Genomic DNA, 16,268 nt, shown 5'->3' with positions numbered 1-16,268 from the left:
CTTTTCCCCTCCCAGGGAAAAGCCTCCCTCAGTTTTCTTTGGGGCATTCCTTTGCCCCTAATTCGAGCTCCTTACTCTTCTACTGTGTCCTATTGAGCAGATTAGCTTATTTTTCTGTCTTTAGTTTGTCTTACTTCTCTGGTTGGGCCTTTATTCGATCTGTGAAACACTCTACCTCCTTTGGATCTCTGATGTTATACATCTTATTCTGGGGGGGTTTGTTTATCAAGAGTAGGGAGAGTGATCGGTCGATCAAGAGGGCACTGATTACCACTAAGAGAAGTGGAAGGTCCAGTCACAGCTTGTGCCCGCAAGCATGGATCAGCAAAAAAGAGGGGTTGCTGGACTGTTCCTTAAATTGGAAAGTGTGTGACACTGGCTGGGTCAAGGGTGATAGCATAACACCTTTGGGCATCCATTTTGTTGGAAATATTTGCCTCACACACCCATATGGGTGTCATGCTTCATCATCGGCGTTGCTCCTCGTCGGGGAGGCGGTGCAATCCCCGACGGGCTCACCTCAGAGAGGGGCTCTTTGGCGGAGATCTTTTAAATCCAACTGCCTTATGGTGAAGTGCGGGTGTGTGGGTAGTTAGGAATGTAGCCTAGGTAGTGATTAAAATGGAGTAGAGGGTACCGGAGACTACTTTATTCAGGGGGTCCCCTACTGCAGTTAAAAACGTGAATCTAATGGTCTAGGTGCCAACAAGTTAGGTGTAGTGGCCCTAGATTAGATTTGCAACGGACTGGTCAACATGTTTCTCGCATGGGGGAAGTACCCACGATTCATCAGGACCTCAAGTGGATAAAGGTATGGTCTACAAACTATAAACAACATGCAATATGTCATGTGCCTAATGCCGCAATTGTGCAGTGCTCAAAGTTACCTCTGTAATTTTTGTCCTAAACCTGGATGGAAAAAATAAAAAAATACATAGTTAGAAGCATGGATGATCGCCAGAAGAAGTATATGGTGATAGCCAATGTAACACACAGTGTCATGCTAGTTGAAGTGTACTAGCGTAAATTCGGCGTGCCTGCATTGTGACAAGGTGGAATAATACTGTTACACCATATTTATAAAAGTGAAAGGTTTAAAAACTTTAAAAACAGCAGCAGTCTATCAGGAGCAACACCCTCCTAATTAGACGGTCGTTTAATTCGTGGTGAAGTTGTGTGCCCTTAAGGAGCTTAGTGTAATACTCGTCATGAAGTGGGCAACCCACTCACCTAGTAATCAGGGACTAGAGGCCACATCAATGCTCAGCGGGTCAGTACTGCAGGAAAGGGCCCTTAAGGTTTGACTGGGGGTATAGAAGAATACGTGTACATGATCAGACCATGTCTTTGAGAGAAAGTTAACAACAGAAGCAGGCAAGTTAGCCATGTAGGGGTTCCAGGAAGTTAGCCCCTGGGTTGGTTAAGTTAGCAGGGATTAGCCCCGCGGGTCCAAACGGCATCGGGAATATGCCCTCCTTACCTCACAATCACTGCGTACCGGTCTCGTCACCTACCCATCGCCGCCGAGCTCGGATAGATACCGGAGCTCGGCGGCGATCGCCATTTAATGCCGGGTAGCGTCAATGCTTGGTACGTGGCTCCGCCCCCACGCCCACGCGCCCGTCACAGTTAGGGATGTCACGTGATGTGGGTGTTGAATGTGGCGGCCATTATTGAGTGGGGGTGAGAGTCAGGAAGGGCTCATCAGTATGGTTAGAGGCTAGGTTTTACTAGGCAATAGTAACCATAATACCCTAAAAAATATATGCGGGCACCAATTGATAAAAGCATCTGGAACGGTTGTGCATAATGTTGGTAAAGGCGCGACCAGATCAAGGAGTTACACTTAAGTGAGCGCACTGGCTAAGGGACTCGAATAGTTGCCAGGGTGATGGACGGACTCCAGTATGATATCGTATTTAACTACAGTTATCAAGTCCTTTGTTAGATATGTGGCTCAGCCCTCCCACCCACATAAGCGAGCACCAGTCACCGGCAAGGTGTGAACGTGGCGGCCATTGCTGAGTGGGGGTGAGAGTCGAAGGGAATTAATCAGTATGGATTGAGGCTCAGATACAAGGGGGAAGAGTAACCCTTGTCCCGCATAAGGTATGAGGAATAATGTGTACAGATTAATATGCAGTGTCAGTTCCTTATAGAAACCCAATTGTATGCATATGTGTAATGGTTGTGGCTGTTAATTGAAAAGGCATAGACCGGTCAGACTGCTGTAAATAAATGAGCGCGCCGGTGGTGAGCCTAAATTAGTTGCCAAGGTGCCAGGATGCCAAGTGCACTGCAAAATGGTATTGTGTTATCTGCAGTAGTTTGGGTCAGAAACAGGTATCTATTGCAAGGCCCAGTTGGACGCTCAAAGCGTGATGTTAATGGGTGAACAAAAAGGGGGTTCTAAATCCCCTATTAACGTGACCAAGTGAAGATATTTGCAGCAATGCATTATTATAATGCATGCCACGGGATGTCCTCATTCAAACCCCGACTATCTGATGATAAGCGATGGATCCATCTTTGTTCCTTTCGAAACAGGGCTTGCTTGGGGCAATACGGGCTAGATTCAAGTACAAGCCATTTAAGGGAGTCAGGAGTGTGGTTCGCCTCCGCATAATGTTTGCACATCTTCGTGTTAGTTTTTTTACAGCGAAAATTGCTGCGGTGTTCTGTGATGCGAGTTTTGATAGGGCGTGTCGTCATTCCTATGTATTGTAGCTCGCATGGACAAGTCAGCATATAGATGCAATGTGAGGTATTGCAATTGGTGTGGCCCCTCAATTCCCACGTGAAGGTGTCAGTCAATTGTATTGTTTTGTGTATAGCTGTGAAGGCACAGGCTGTGCAGGACCCACACGGATAATGCCCTTTCACTGGGGGCAATTGCCATAATGTTTATTGTGACCCCTTCTTTTTGACTTTAGGTCTTGTACTGATCAAAATGTCTTTAATATTCTGCGATTGTTTGAACGCGAATCTTGGTTGCTCAAAAATGAGGTCACCTGTGTTTAATATGGCCCAATGTCGTTTAATCAGACTCTTGACTTTAGTAGACGCTGGGGTAAATGTGGTGACACAAGTAATGGGTTGGTTTTCTACAGGTGCCTGCTCCTGTGGTTCAAGGAGGGCCTCACGATGGTTATTTCTAGCTCATTTTTGCGCTATAGAGACATCTCTAGTAGGATATCCTCTATCTAGCAGTTTCCTCGAGAGGATTGCTGATTCTTTTTTGTACTCAGATGAGTCACTACAGTTACGCCTGATTCGCAAAAATTGCCCAAAGGGAATGTTAGTACGTAGTGCTTTGGGGTGGTGGCTAGTGTAATGGAGCAGGCTATTTCGGTCGGTGGGTTTCCTATACATTGTGGGACTGAGAGCCCCATCTGTAAGCTTTATTCTCCCACATTATTCTCAGTGCTGCTGGGAAGCGCACGTGCACCGTTGCTCCTAGAGTTTTCAATTGTTGCATGTATTGGCCCAACTACCACTGTCTGTCTTGCGTTGTTTTTGAAATGTCTGACCTAATTCTCCATGACCAATTGCTTATGGGGAAAGATCCTGCTTTTAGACCATTGCTTAAGATCTTCTCTTTAAATGTGTACGTTCTGAAGTTGATGAGAATTTTTCTTGGATTTTTCCTGACCTTATTTCTCCCAAAAGGGTCACGGTGAACTCTTTGAATATCTGCAGCTAGATCTATTGACTTCGTCCAGGGAATAGATTCCTCTAGCAGGTTCACCACAAAGCTTTTAATGTCTTCCCCTTCCAGACCTTCCGGAATATTTAAAATTCTTAAGTTGTTTCTCCTGGCCTGGTTTTCCATGGATTCCAATCGGTCTCTTATCTAATTGTCCGCACTTTTAAGTCCAAAAATTTCTTTCCTGTTTACTTCTACTTTTTTGCTGACAACCACCATTTCCCGTTCTACTAAAGTGACTCTTTCCATAAGCATGTTTATTTTCTGTTCAAGTGTTTCGCATGCTTCCTGAATTTTAGTCTGGTTATTCTCAGAAGTCACAAAATTAGCCCTCATTTCATTGATCAAAGTTCCCATCATTTTTTTCATACCGTCTTTGGGTTGAAGACTATCACAAACCTGTCCTGTTGTTTTAATACCATTAAAGGAGCAAACCTGTTATTTTCCATTCCACCACTTTATTCCTATTTGTTCCTGGCTGGCCCTTGTTCGGTTCCGTTTCTGGATTGGGCTCTATTCTCTCTAGTACTTTAAAATACGGCCTTAAGGATGGGGTTATTTTCTGTTTGGTAAAATCCAGGGTTTTCAGCTTCGCCTGGCGAGCCCTGGACAAAGGAGCCTGTGATTTAGTTGCAGCAGTGTGCCTTTTCTTTTCTTTTGTACTCTTTGGGATTGCTGGAGGTGATATATCTGGTGTGGACAAGGGGGATTTCGTGCTGGGCTTTCTGGTAGACTTGCCAGTAACGGGATTGTGGTCTACCTCTGTTTCTGCTTCTGCCAGTGGCTGGTGTTTACTCTTCAGGCAATACCTTAACATTTTTTTTTACCAGACTACAAATGCCTTGAAAATCCCAGTGGAGGGGAGAGAAACAACCAGCACTCATCTAGTAATATTTCACAGAACAATATCAACATATATCTTCTTCATTCCCACAAATAATGACTAATAAACTCTACACCTCTTCACAATGATCAGTAGTTATGGACTAAATCTCCCAAGACACCCCATCATATACTTTGTGTGTAACTTCTCATGTTATGTCATGTGATAAAGCATTTCTGCATCCAATAGCTAGTACAGGAGGGGCACGGCCATTTTTATACCTTCTTGTCGATGTACATAGAAATGGCTACTTCACTACATTTGTTTACAAACAACTTCTTGTGATATATCCTCTAGGTTAGTATGCCTATTTTCCATGATGGTGCAGTCTGAGGTGCTGTTCCAGGACATGTGCCATGCCTAAACCACTGATGCTTAGATGTTTCTCTTTCTTGTAGGGCCTCTAGAGAAGGCCTGGCACAAATAGGAGCTTCATTATGCTCAGTAGAATTTGTATGCCAAAATCACCCTCTTACCCTAAAAACATATGCTACAGATTATTCACATATGAAACATTGACAGGCTAGGTGTTCTTCCTTACATAAAGTGTGTCTTGCTCACTCCAACCTTTATCAGTGCGTTTGTCACAAAGGTAGACAACCTAATGAAAAGTACATTTTGGTAGGGGATGGTGATCTACTAGCATCTTATTTTGAGGAAGTGTCTCAAACAATTTCCACTTTGGAAATGTTGTGCACCATACAGAGGACATAAAGTCCTTACAGAGGATAATCTTGCTTGAAACACAGGGTGTAACGTAGGCCCCTTTAGCCCCTGCAACCTTTTGGGCCACCACCCATTAGATAGTCCTCCTTTTAGCCCAAGGCCTATGGATATCTGTGAGATATGTAAGTGTCAGGGGCACCTCACCACATTTGACAGGGAGGCCCCATCATTTTGCTTTACGCCACTGTTTGAAACTATATGTGCAAGTCATGCTGTACAATATGGGGCACAACGTGTGACATTGCAACATGGCGAAGGATGGGACTGCCATGAAAAAAGTATTCCAGGTTTCCACCAGTGCTAACTTGAAGTGCTCTAAAGATTTATCTCTGGGTAGGGTGGTCCCAGCTTGGCTTTCAGGTCCTCCTGCGCACATTGCTGTTCAGTGCAAGGTCAGAGGAAGTACTAGTAGGAACCTCACGCTCCCAAAGTTTTGCACACACTTGCACCATTGTCACTCAATGTAGGTGGGAAGTATTACCACCGTTTGTGCTCTGTAAGTGTGAGACATTTTGTGCCCTGTCATTCCCATGCATTTCTATGAATGTCTGTACCTGAGACCCCCTGCCAGCTCCGGTTTAGAATGTTGCAAAACATTTAGGCCTTCATTATAAGTTGCTCAGTCTTTGGGGCAGTATTCATGGGACAAAATGAATCTTTCATTATCTGAAGCCGACAAAATGAGAACCAATGACCTGAGTAGTTAGAACTTTTACTGACAGTGCCTCGATACAACCTTGCTTGTAAAATACAAATGTTATTACTATGTTGTGGTTGTCCTAATGATTAGGTAAACATTTTTACTTACCAAATCTGTTCTATGTGAATTAAGTTTACTACTTTGGATACATTTGGATATCTGTATATCTTTTGTTATACCGTAATAAAATCTTTTAAAATATGTTAAATAAAGGTGTCTATGTTTATCTACAAGTGTATTTACATGTGTATGCATATGTGAGTTATTCTACACGCAGATTGTAGGAGCATAGAGGAAAAATCCAGGCAGCATTAGCAAGGGTACAAGACCCCTGAAAGATGTAGGTCTCCTCAACTGAGATAGCAGCTATCCTTCCCAAAACAAATCTTCTGGGGTGTGTTACAGGACAGTTCCTCGAAATGAGTGAATACCTTCATAAATATGTAATATTACACCATAAATGACACAAATGTTAGATAGGTTTATATCAATAGCACTTAGCACAGGTATTGCATAGCCAGGCGCACACACTGAAAACATGCATGAAAAGGAAATGTCCACAAGTAAATGACTGAGATTACATCAGTTTGTTTGGAGAAAGTTATGCTGAAGGTTCATTTAGTAAAGTAATGGGTTAACTTACATGTGATCCAAGAGCACCCAGTGATTATATGACCTAAGCTGGCTACCTGCCTGATTAGCTAATGAGGACAGGGAATAACCAACATCTGGTGTTGAACACTTGTGTGTTCACCCCATATCTGTACCCCATGGTCAAGGAAAATAACTTGTGTCCAGAGGTAGAGCGTTGCTGGGCAAGGTCCAGTTACTCAGGCTTACGCCTTCCCTTGGGAATAATGGGGCGCCATCGCTTTCCCCCCAGGGCCGTGCCATAAGGACTCCCAAGGTGCTGCCATGAACCCCTCTGGGCTCTTTCTTGTGGTTGCTTTTCGAACCCAAATCCTTTGAATTGCCCTTTAACTCTGCCTGAAATGCAGAACAAGAGAACTTAAAGCATAACACTTGCATTACATCATTATTGACCAACAAATCAGCATGGGTAAAAGGTAGGGTTGGTTTTGCTGTACAGGCTTGCCAAAGAGGGGGACCCCTGGAGTAAAGGGGCATATAAGGTGGATCAAGCCTCGAAGTGACGTCACTGAAGGGGGTGGGACTACCACCCCAAGTGCAAGCACTCCACCCGCCCACAAAGCCCGGAGGTAGCTAAAACAGATATGAGGGGTGTACAGCCTGGCAGGGGAATGGTGTGCTAAGGTCCTACCTGTCAAATTAAAGTCTTACGTGAGACCCAGACAGCGGCATAGCACATATATCACATAGCTAGGCACACAGACTCTAACTTACACTGTACAAATGCATGCAAAGGAAAGGTCCACAAGTCAATGACTGAGACCACACCAGTTTATTTGGAGAAAGTTATGTTGCAGGCTTATTTGGTACTTATGGGCGATCCAAGGTAAGGCAGTGATGATATGCCCTAAAGTACCTACCCGCCTGACTAATGGGTGTAGTGGATGCGCAAGTAACTATGTTGGTATATGACTAGCTTTCCTAGTAACGCTGCGGTTCTGTAAATGTGCATGTAAGTGGCTAAATGGATTGTTTACTATCTATGATACTGAGTGTTGGTGTATGTAACTGTGTGTACAACTGGCTCTTTTACTACTAGATACATCATTTTTATGTTGGTGTATCACTAAAATGTTTAGGTGCCTCTGTCTGACTGATTATGAGAGTAGCTGTATGATTTTCTAAATAGGTATCTCAGTAAGTACATCAATAGAAGAGTGGATGTTTATGTGGGTATATTGGTCTGAAACTGTGTTTCTGATTTACTGAAATGATATATGCTTTGCCTTTTAAACACATCCCCCCCCCCCCCATTGGCTACATTCAGTTTACCTTAGGGGTGACTTGCCAAGGTGTTATAAATGTCAATGCAACTGGCAGTATGAACTGCAGACACAGGTTCTGGACTAGCATGCCTCACACATATTTGAAGGCCTACTTCTCTGGGTTGCAGATCAGATGTACAATGCGTCTAGTACTATTTGATTTGCAGCCTCCCGGCACAGCTACAGGACTGAACTACAGACCAATGAAAACCAGGAATACACAACATCTGGTGCTGAACATTTGGGGGTTCACACCACATCTGGACCCCATAGTCCAGGGAAACAACTCACACCCAGAAGCGGCATCCATACCTATCACCCTGGGGCCCTGCTATAAGGACTCCCATGGTTTTAGCTTGAACCGCTCGGGGCTCTTTTTTGCGGTTGCTTTTCGAACCAAAGTCCTTTAGTTCACCCTATAACTCCACCTGCAATGCAGAACAAGATAAAATAAAGCAAAGCAACGCTTGCGTTACATCATTATTCACCAACAAATCAGCATAGGTGAGCGGTAGGGTGAGTTTTGCTGTGCAGGCTTGACCAAAGATCGTCCAGTCGCTTTCATCCTGTGGTCCTGCCTTATGGACTCCTGGGATATTGGCTTGAAGTCCATCTTTTCTCTACTCTATCTTAAGGTGGATTTTTGCACCATCCTTTGAATCCCCTTGTGCAAAGCAAACTTTTGACAGTGATCCTGCTATGTTCATTGAAATAGTGTCAGCTGTGCAGGACCTTACCATACTAGCTAGAGAGAATAGTGGCAAACCCAGCATTTTACTCTTGTAACAATGACTTTGATAAATCTACAAGGATTGCTCTACCTGGTCATTTGTTTCAGGTGTCAAAAATAACCGTTGTGATGAGCTGCTGTTATTGATGATGAGTTGCTCCAACAGTTCGAGTCAATCTAAAAGAAGTAATTCAGAGAACTGACAATGAAGAGTCAGGAGTCATTATTGGTCATGGTTATGGTGTCATGAGCCTGAGGTAGGCCCAGTAGGAATTAAAGTGATTCTTCAATGTGCATAAATTCCTCTAACTTATCAACGACATACCAATTGGCTTAAAGGTGCCCTTCCCCATAGTATACAAAATGTCAGACTGAGCCAGCTCAGTAATGAGGGGACGACATGGCCAGTCCTATCAGGTTACACACCAAATCCTAACGTTGATCATCTGACCGCATGCCATGTACGGGATTATATAATAATCTAGTAACAATATACAGAAGTCTTACATATTTCATGATGCAAACATTAACACCCGGTCCTGCGTGGACTTTTCAAGCGATAGCACCACAATTAGCTACACCAGGCATCTGCCCTCAAACATTAAATTCAGCAATGGTGAAAGTTTCCACCGTAAAGGGAATAAATTCTGTTTTGAATCGCACAAAAAGAAACCAGCTTGAAGCAGTATTTCACATATAGGCAAAACACAGGATACTGACAATGTGCTTGCCAATGGGCATGGCTCCCCTGATAGAAGAGTGTGCCACTTGGGGTACAGTCTTTGCTGCAATATACACCAGAATGCATGGTACCCTGTATTTGGTGGTTTTACTTGAGGTATTAAAACAGGTTCAGAATGAGCATGGAGCAGCACCTGCTCTCGACTTTGGGAGGTGACTAATGGCAATTCTGCCGCAATATCAGCCATGATGTTGTGCAACATAAAAAGGGAAGCAGTTGCGTTAACTATATGCCAATGCCAGAGGGATTTGCCTCCTGCACAACAAGTGTTACAGCAAACAAATGAAGGACGGAATACTGACAATGCAAACATTCTCCCCCAGTCAAAAGATCTGGGTTAAATCCATCATTCTTTTACACACTACGCCACCCCAGTTTGGACCCAGCCATATGCAAATCAGTCTTGACCCAGTGCCTCATTGGAACAGTCCAGACCGAACTGCCAGGCTAAATCCTCCCTGGACCAGAAACGAGCATCCTGGGACCGGTTTCAGGGTATGTCACCCTTCTTAAGCCTGGCTAGCTTGAATCCAGTGGCACAGTGAGCAAGGGACCCATGACTGGGCATACCCATCCCACTTAGGGCAAAAAATGTTACAGCAAACAAATGATGGATGAAATGCTGACAATGCAAACATTCTCCCCCAGTCAAAAGATCTGGGTTAAATCCATTGTTCTGTTTCCCACTACGACACCTAAGTTTGGACCCACCCATATGTAAATCAGTCTTGACCCTGTGCCTCATGTGTACAGTCCAGAACGAACTGCCAGGTCAGGTATTCCCTTTACCGGAAACAAGCATCCTGGGACCGGTTTTAGGGTATGTCACCCTTTTTCAGCCAGGCTAGTTTGAATCCAGTGGCACAGTGAGCAAGGGACCCACGTCTGGGCATACCCATCCCACTTAGGGCGAAAAGTGTTACAGCAAACAAATGATGGACGGAATGCTGACGATGCAAACACTCGCCCCCAGTCAAAAGATCTGGATTAAATCCATTGTTCTTTTGCCCACTACGCCACCCCAGTTTGGACCCAGCCATATGCAAATCAGTCTTGACCCTGTGCCTCATGGGAACAGTCCAGACCGAACTGCCAGGCTAGGTACTCCCTGAACCACAAACAAGCATCCTGGGACTGGTTTCAGGGTATGTCACCCTTCTTCAGCCAGGCTAGCTTGAATCCAGTGGCGCCGTGAACAAGGGACCCACGTCTGGGCATACCCATCCCACTTACAGTGAAAAGTGTTACAGCAAACAAATGATGGACAGAATGCTGACAATGCAAACATTCTACCCCAGTCAAAAGATCTGGGTTAAATCCATCATTCTTTTGCCCACTACTCCACCCCAGTTTGGAACCAGCCATATGCAAATCAGTCTTGACCCTGTGCCTCATCAATCAATCAATAAATCAGAACATTTGTAAAGCGCACTACTTTAGGGTCTCAATGCGCTGGGGGGATGCTGCTACTGCTTGAATAACCAGGTCTTGAGGTGTCTTCTGAAGGCAAGCAGGTCCTGGGTCTGCCGTAGAATGATGGGTAGGGTGTTCCAAGTCTTGGTGGCGAGGTGGGAGAACGATCTGCCACCGGAGGTCATCTTCGGATGCGGGGGACTGTGGCGAGGGTGAGGCTGGCGGAGCGGAGCTGGCGGTTAGGGGTGTGGAAGCTGAGTCATCTGTTGAGGTATGCTGGTCCAGTGTTGTGGAGTGCCTTGTGTACGTGGGTGAGGAGCTTGATGGTGATCCTCTTGTTGACGGGAAGCCAGTGCAGGTCTTTCAGGTGGGGTGTGATGTGGCTGGTGCGAGGGATGTCAAGGATTAGGCGTGCAGAGGCGTTTTGGATTCGTTGAAGTCATTTCAGGTGTTTGGTCAAGGCTCCTGCTTATAGGGCATTTGCGTAGTCCAACCTGCTGCTGACGATGGCCTGGGTGACCGTTATTCTTGTTTGGGTGGGGATCCACCTGTAGATCTTGCGGAGCATGCGGAGGGTGTTGAAGCAGGAGGATGAGACGGCATTGACCTGCTTTGTCATGGAGAGAGTAGTGTCGATGATGAACCCTAGGTTGCGTGCTTGGTCAATAGGTGTTGGAGCTGTTCCCAGTGCCATCGGTCACCTGGAGTTGTCCCAGGCTGAGGGGGTGGAGCTGAGGATGAGGACTTCCATCTTGTCTGAGTTTAGCTTCAGTCAGCTGTTCTTCATCCACTTGGCGACGGCTTTCATTCCTTCGTGGAGGTTGGTTTTGGCGGTGAGGGGGTCCTTGGTGAGGGAGAGGATCAGCTGGGTGTCATCGGCGTAGGAGATGATGTTGAGGTCATGGAGTCGGGCGACGTGGGCGAGTGGTGCCATGTAGACGTTGAACAATGTTGGGCTGAGGCCACAGGAATGCCGCAGATGATCTTGTGGCTTTGTAGCGGAAAGGGGGGAGGCGGACGCTCTGGGTTCTGCCGTAGAGGAAGGAGGTGGTCCAATCCAGAGCCTTGTCTTGGATCCCCGCGTCTTGGAGGCGTGTGCATAGGGGGCGGTGGCAGACAGTGTCGAAGGCAGCTGACAGGTCCAGGAGGATGAGGGCCGCGGTTTCCCCGTCGTCCAGCAGGGCGCTGATGTCATCGGTGGTGGGGATGAGGGCACTTTCGGTGCTGTGGTTGCTGCGGAACCCATACTGGGATGGGTCCAGGATGCAGTTCTCCTCGAGGTAGCGGGTCAGTTGTCTGTTGACGGTCTTCCCAATGACCTTCACCGGGAACGGGAGCAGGGAGATGGGCTGGAACTTCTGGAGGCCTTTGGGGTCCGCCTTGGGTTTTTTGAGTAAGACCTGGATCTTCGCGTGCTTCCAGCTCTCCGGGCAGGTTGTTGTCTCGAAGGAGATGTTGATGGCTTACCGGAGATGAGGTGCAATGGTGGTGCTGGCTTTGTAAAAGATGTGGTGTGGACATGGGTCAGACAGAGATACTGAGTGGATGGTGTTCATAATTTTGATGGTGTCGTCGTCAGTTATGTTGGTCCAAGAGAGCAGGGGATCGGTGCGGATAATGGCCGTGGGGACGGAGGTCTCCGTGGTTGTCGGGACGGTCGTGGCGTTGAAGCTGTCATGGATGTCTGCGATCTTGCGATGGAAAAAGGTGGCAAGGGAGTCGCACAGGTCTTGCGAAGGTGGGATATCGTTGGTGTTGCAGCTGGGGTTGGAGAGTTCCTTCACAATGTTGAAGGGCTCTTTGCTGTTGTGTGTGTTGTTGTCTAGGCGGTCTTTGAAGGAGGCACTTTTGGCGGATCTGATGAGGTGATGGTGTCTACGGGTGGTGTTCTTGTGGGCTGCGTAGCTGTCCGGTGTCTGTATATGGTGCCATTTCTTCTTTAGCTTTCGGCAGGTTTGCTTGGAGGCCTGGAGGTCTTCAGTGAACCAGCTGGCATTCTTGCTGGTGTGTCTGTTGGAAGGTTTCTTGAACGGGGCTAGGGTGTTGGCACAGTCGTCTATCCATTGTCTGAGGTTGCGGGCGGCAGACTCGTGGTGGGTGTGGTCGGCGGGTGGGCTCCGGGAGAGGTTGATGGTTAGCTGGTCTTCAGTGACTTTGCTCCAGCAGTGGTGGGGATCTGTTGGGTGAGGTGGTGCGTGGTGGGTTTCCGGAAGGTGAAATGAATGCAGCGATGGTCGGTCCAGTGGAGTTCGGTGGTGTAGTTGAAGGAGATGTGGGAGCTTGCGGAGAAGATGGGGTCAAGCGTGTGGCCGGCGGAATGGGTGTAGTGACGAGCTGTCTGAGTCCGAGGTTGTCGATCAGGGTGGTAGAGTTGCGGTCATTGTTGTTCTCGAGGTGGAAGTTCAGGTCCCTGAGAAGGATGTAGTCTGTGGAGGCGAGGGCGTGTGTACTGACGAAGTCTGCAATGGAGTCGCTGAATTGTGGATGGGGTCCCGGAGATCTGTAGATGAGGGTTCCTCTGAGGGTGGTGTTGGGGTCAGTGTGGATATGAAAGTGTATGTGTTCGGCGGTGCTGAGGGTGTCGTCTGTGTTGGTCGAGATTCTGAAAGTGTTCTTGTGGACGATGGCGATTCCTCCTCCTACTCTGTTGGTGCAGTCCCTGCGGGTGATCTTGTACCCATCCTGGATGGCTATGGCAATGTCGGGTGCCGAGGAGGGGTTCAGCCAAATCTCCGTCAGGAAGGCGACATCTGGGAGGTTGAGTCGAGTAGGCCCCAGAGTTCGATGGCGTGTTTGTGGGCAGAGCAGGTGTTGAGAAGAATGCATCTGAGGTGGTTATGTTCTTTCACAGTGGGTGAGTTTGCGGATCGGATGCTGGTGAAGCTGCAGCTCTGGCAGAAGGGTCCTTTTGTGCGCTTCGGGCGGCCATTAAACTGGTATGCGGTTGTCCGGTGTTGAGTGCGTGAAGGGTGCTGGCATCGTAGTGGAGGCGGGTGTTGTGGCGTTTGCGGGGGCTAGGGTTTCTGGCGCTTGGCGCGGTCCAGGCGCCGATGGGCGCAGACGGGCTTACCGTAGGTGGCCCTTTTGCGGGCCAGCGGCCGCCATAAGAAAGGGAGGTGGGAGGCAGCGGGAAGGAGGGGCAGACAAATGGGCGAGCGGAGGCAGGCTGCAGGGGACACAGAGGCAGGAAAAATGGGGGCAGGAATGGTGAAAAGAAACGGAAGGCAAAAGGGCACAAAGGAACAGGGAACAAGAGCCAAATAGACAAATAATACAGAAGCACTACAATAACAGCAAAAACGGGGTCAGGGGCGTCGCGAGGAAATGGAAGGCAGAAGGTCACAGAAAATAACAGGGAACAAGAGACAAATAGACACATAATACAGAGGCACTACAATAACAGTGAAAACCGGGGCAGGGACTGCGCAAGGAAACAGAAGGCAAAAGGGCACAGAAAATAAACAGAGAACAAGAGACAAATAGACAAATAATACAGAAGCACTACAATAACAGCAGAAGCAAAACCTACGCCCTACAACTGGCCACCATGGATGAGGCGCAGGTGGTAGCCTGCGGGTGGAGGAGGGCCTCAAACTCTCCTCAGCAGCACAGCTGGGGCTTGAGGGCAGGACACACAGGTGGTGCTGTGCGGCGTGGGGAGCGACCTGCCTAAGAAGGGTCAAGGATCGGGTATGCTCAGACGTGAGTCCCGTGCTCTCCATGCCACTGGAGGTAAGCTATCCTGGCTGATGAGGGCTGAAAGCCCAAAACCGGTCCTAGGATGCTTGTTTCCAGTCCAGGGAGGACCTGGCCTGTCAGTTCAACTGGACTGTTCCCATTGGGCGCAGGGTCAAGACTGATTTGCATATGGCTGAGTCCAAACTGGAATGGCCTGGTGAGCAAAAAACCGATGGATTTAGGCCCAGATCTCTGTACAGGGCTGAATGTATGACATTGTTCTGCATTCTGTTCATCAATTGTTCTTTTTGCATCCTGCACAACAAGAGCATGAATCACTTAAAATTATCAAATAACCTATCCTATGCTGGGCAGAGATAATTTGGGAGCCAGATCAGGGAAGCCACGCGTAAATAGTTATTCTAAAACAGAAAGCTCCAAGCAAGCACCAGACTCTTCTACAAAGAAGAAGTGGGATAACAAGAATAATATAAAGAAAAAATTCACAGGTTGGTCTCCTACACAAGAATCTACCGAAAAACATTACAATTTACGTAAATGTGATAATGTTAAATCACCTAACGGGTATCAGGATAGTAATGCACATTCCTCTCCTTTCTTTGTGGATACATTTAACAGATGATCGAAGTCAGAGGGATGGTCAGAGAGGAAGAGCATGTAAAATAAGGAAAATAACTGCAATGTTCTTTTGAATTAAACAGGAAGATAAAACTAAAATATCAAAACCTCAATTTAAAAAGAAAAAGGTAGCCGGACTAAAAGTAAGGCATGCCTCAGATTTTGAGGACTCTGCTTCCGAACAGAGAGTGGGCATTGACATTCGTCGACAGTGTGGCAGAAGCCACAATAGTTCACCAGAACCTGATGGATTGTCTGGTGGGAGTAGCATTGAATGAGTATATCATGGTGGAAACACTGAATACCAGGGTAAGCATTGCACATTGTTTATATGAACTACAACTATGGTTGGAAAGGGACATGTCCAGATTTATTAATGGCTTCTTTTGGGATGAACTTACTCAAGGTTATCACAATTTGATGGCCAAAAGAGATTGGCCACCTGATTTCACAATGGATTGCCCAAAGGGAGAAACTGTATTTTACCAGCCTTCGCTGACCTCGTTCTGGAACCAATTAAGCATTCCTGTGCCAGGGAGTGGACTTTAGTGCTAGCTCCAGCATAAAACTGCAGTCATGTGGGGTGGGATGATGGTTCACCTTATCAAAGACAATACCCTATAAAAATGAAGTAAATCAACAAGTTAGGGAAATCCAAAGACAACTTGAATATCAAGGTGTGATTGAAAGTTGTATTTCTTCAATGAACAATCCTTTGTTTCTGGTAATGAAAACATATCAATCATACCATCTAGAATTACATTACAGACATTTGAATACACCTGCTAGCACATTTGTAGTACAAAATGCACACAGTGCCGCATTAATGAATAACATTGAGCGGAAAAGATACAAAACAGCACTTGATATCTCAAATGGATTTTTCTGCCAAAATAGATCCTTCCAAATAACATATTTGACTGCCTTTATGGTGATAGGCTCTCAGGACAATTCTGCTGTTTACCCCAAGGGTATAAGAATAACCCTGGGCTGTTTTCAGCCAGAGTCACAGAATTACCTTGAGAATTGTGATGATCAGCCATTTTCATATGTCAATGACATCTACTTATCAGATGATGACCTGATGGAGCACTTGAGTAAAGTGGAATACAACATTTGGGGGTTTGCTCAAATG

Source organism: Lissotriton vulgaris, chromosome 7, assembly GCF_964263255.1.
Source record: "Lissotriton vulgaris chromosome 7, aLisVul1.2, whole genome shotgun sequence".
Taxonomy (NCBI): Eukaryota; Metazoa; Chordata; class Amphibia; order Caudata; family Salamandridae; genus Lissotriton; species Lissotriton vulgaris.
This window is presented reverse-complemented; position numbering follows the sequence as displayed.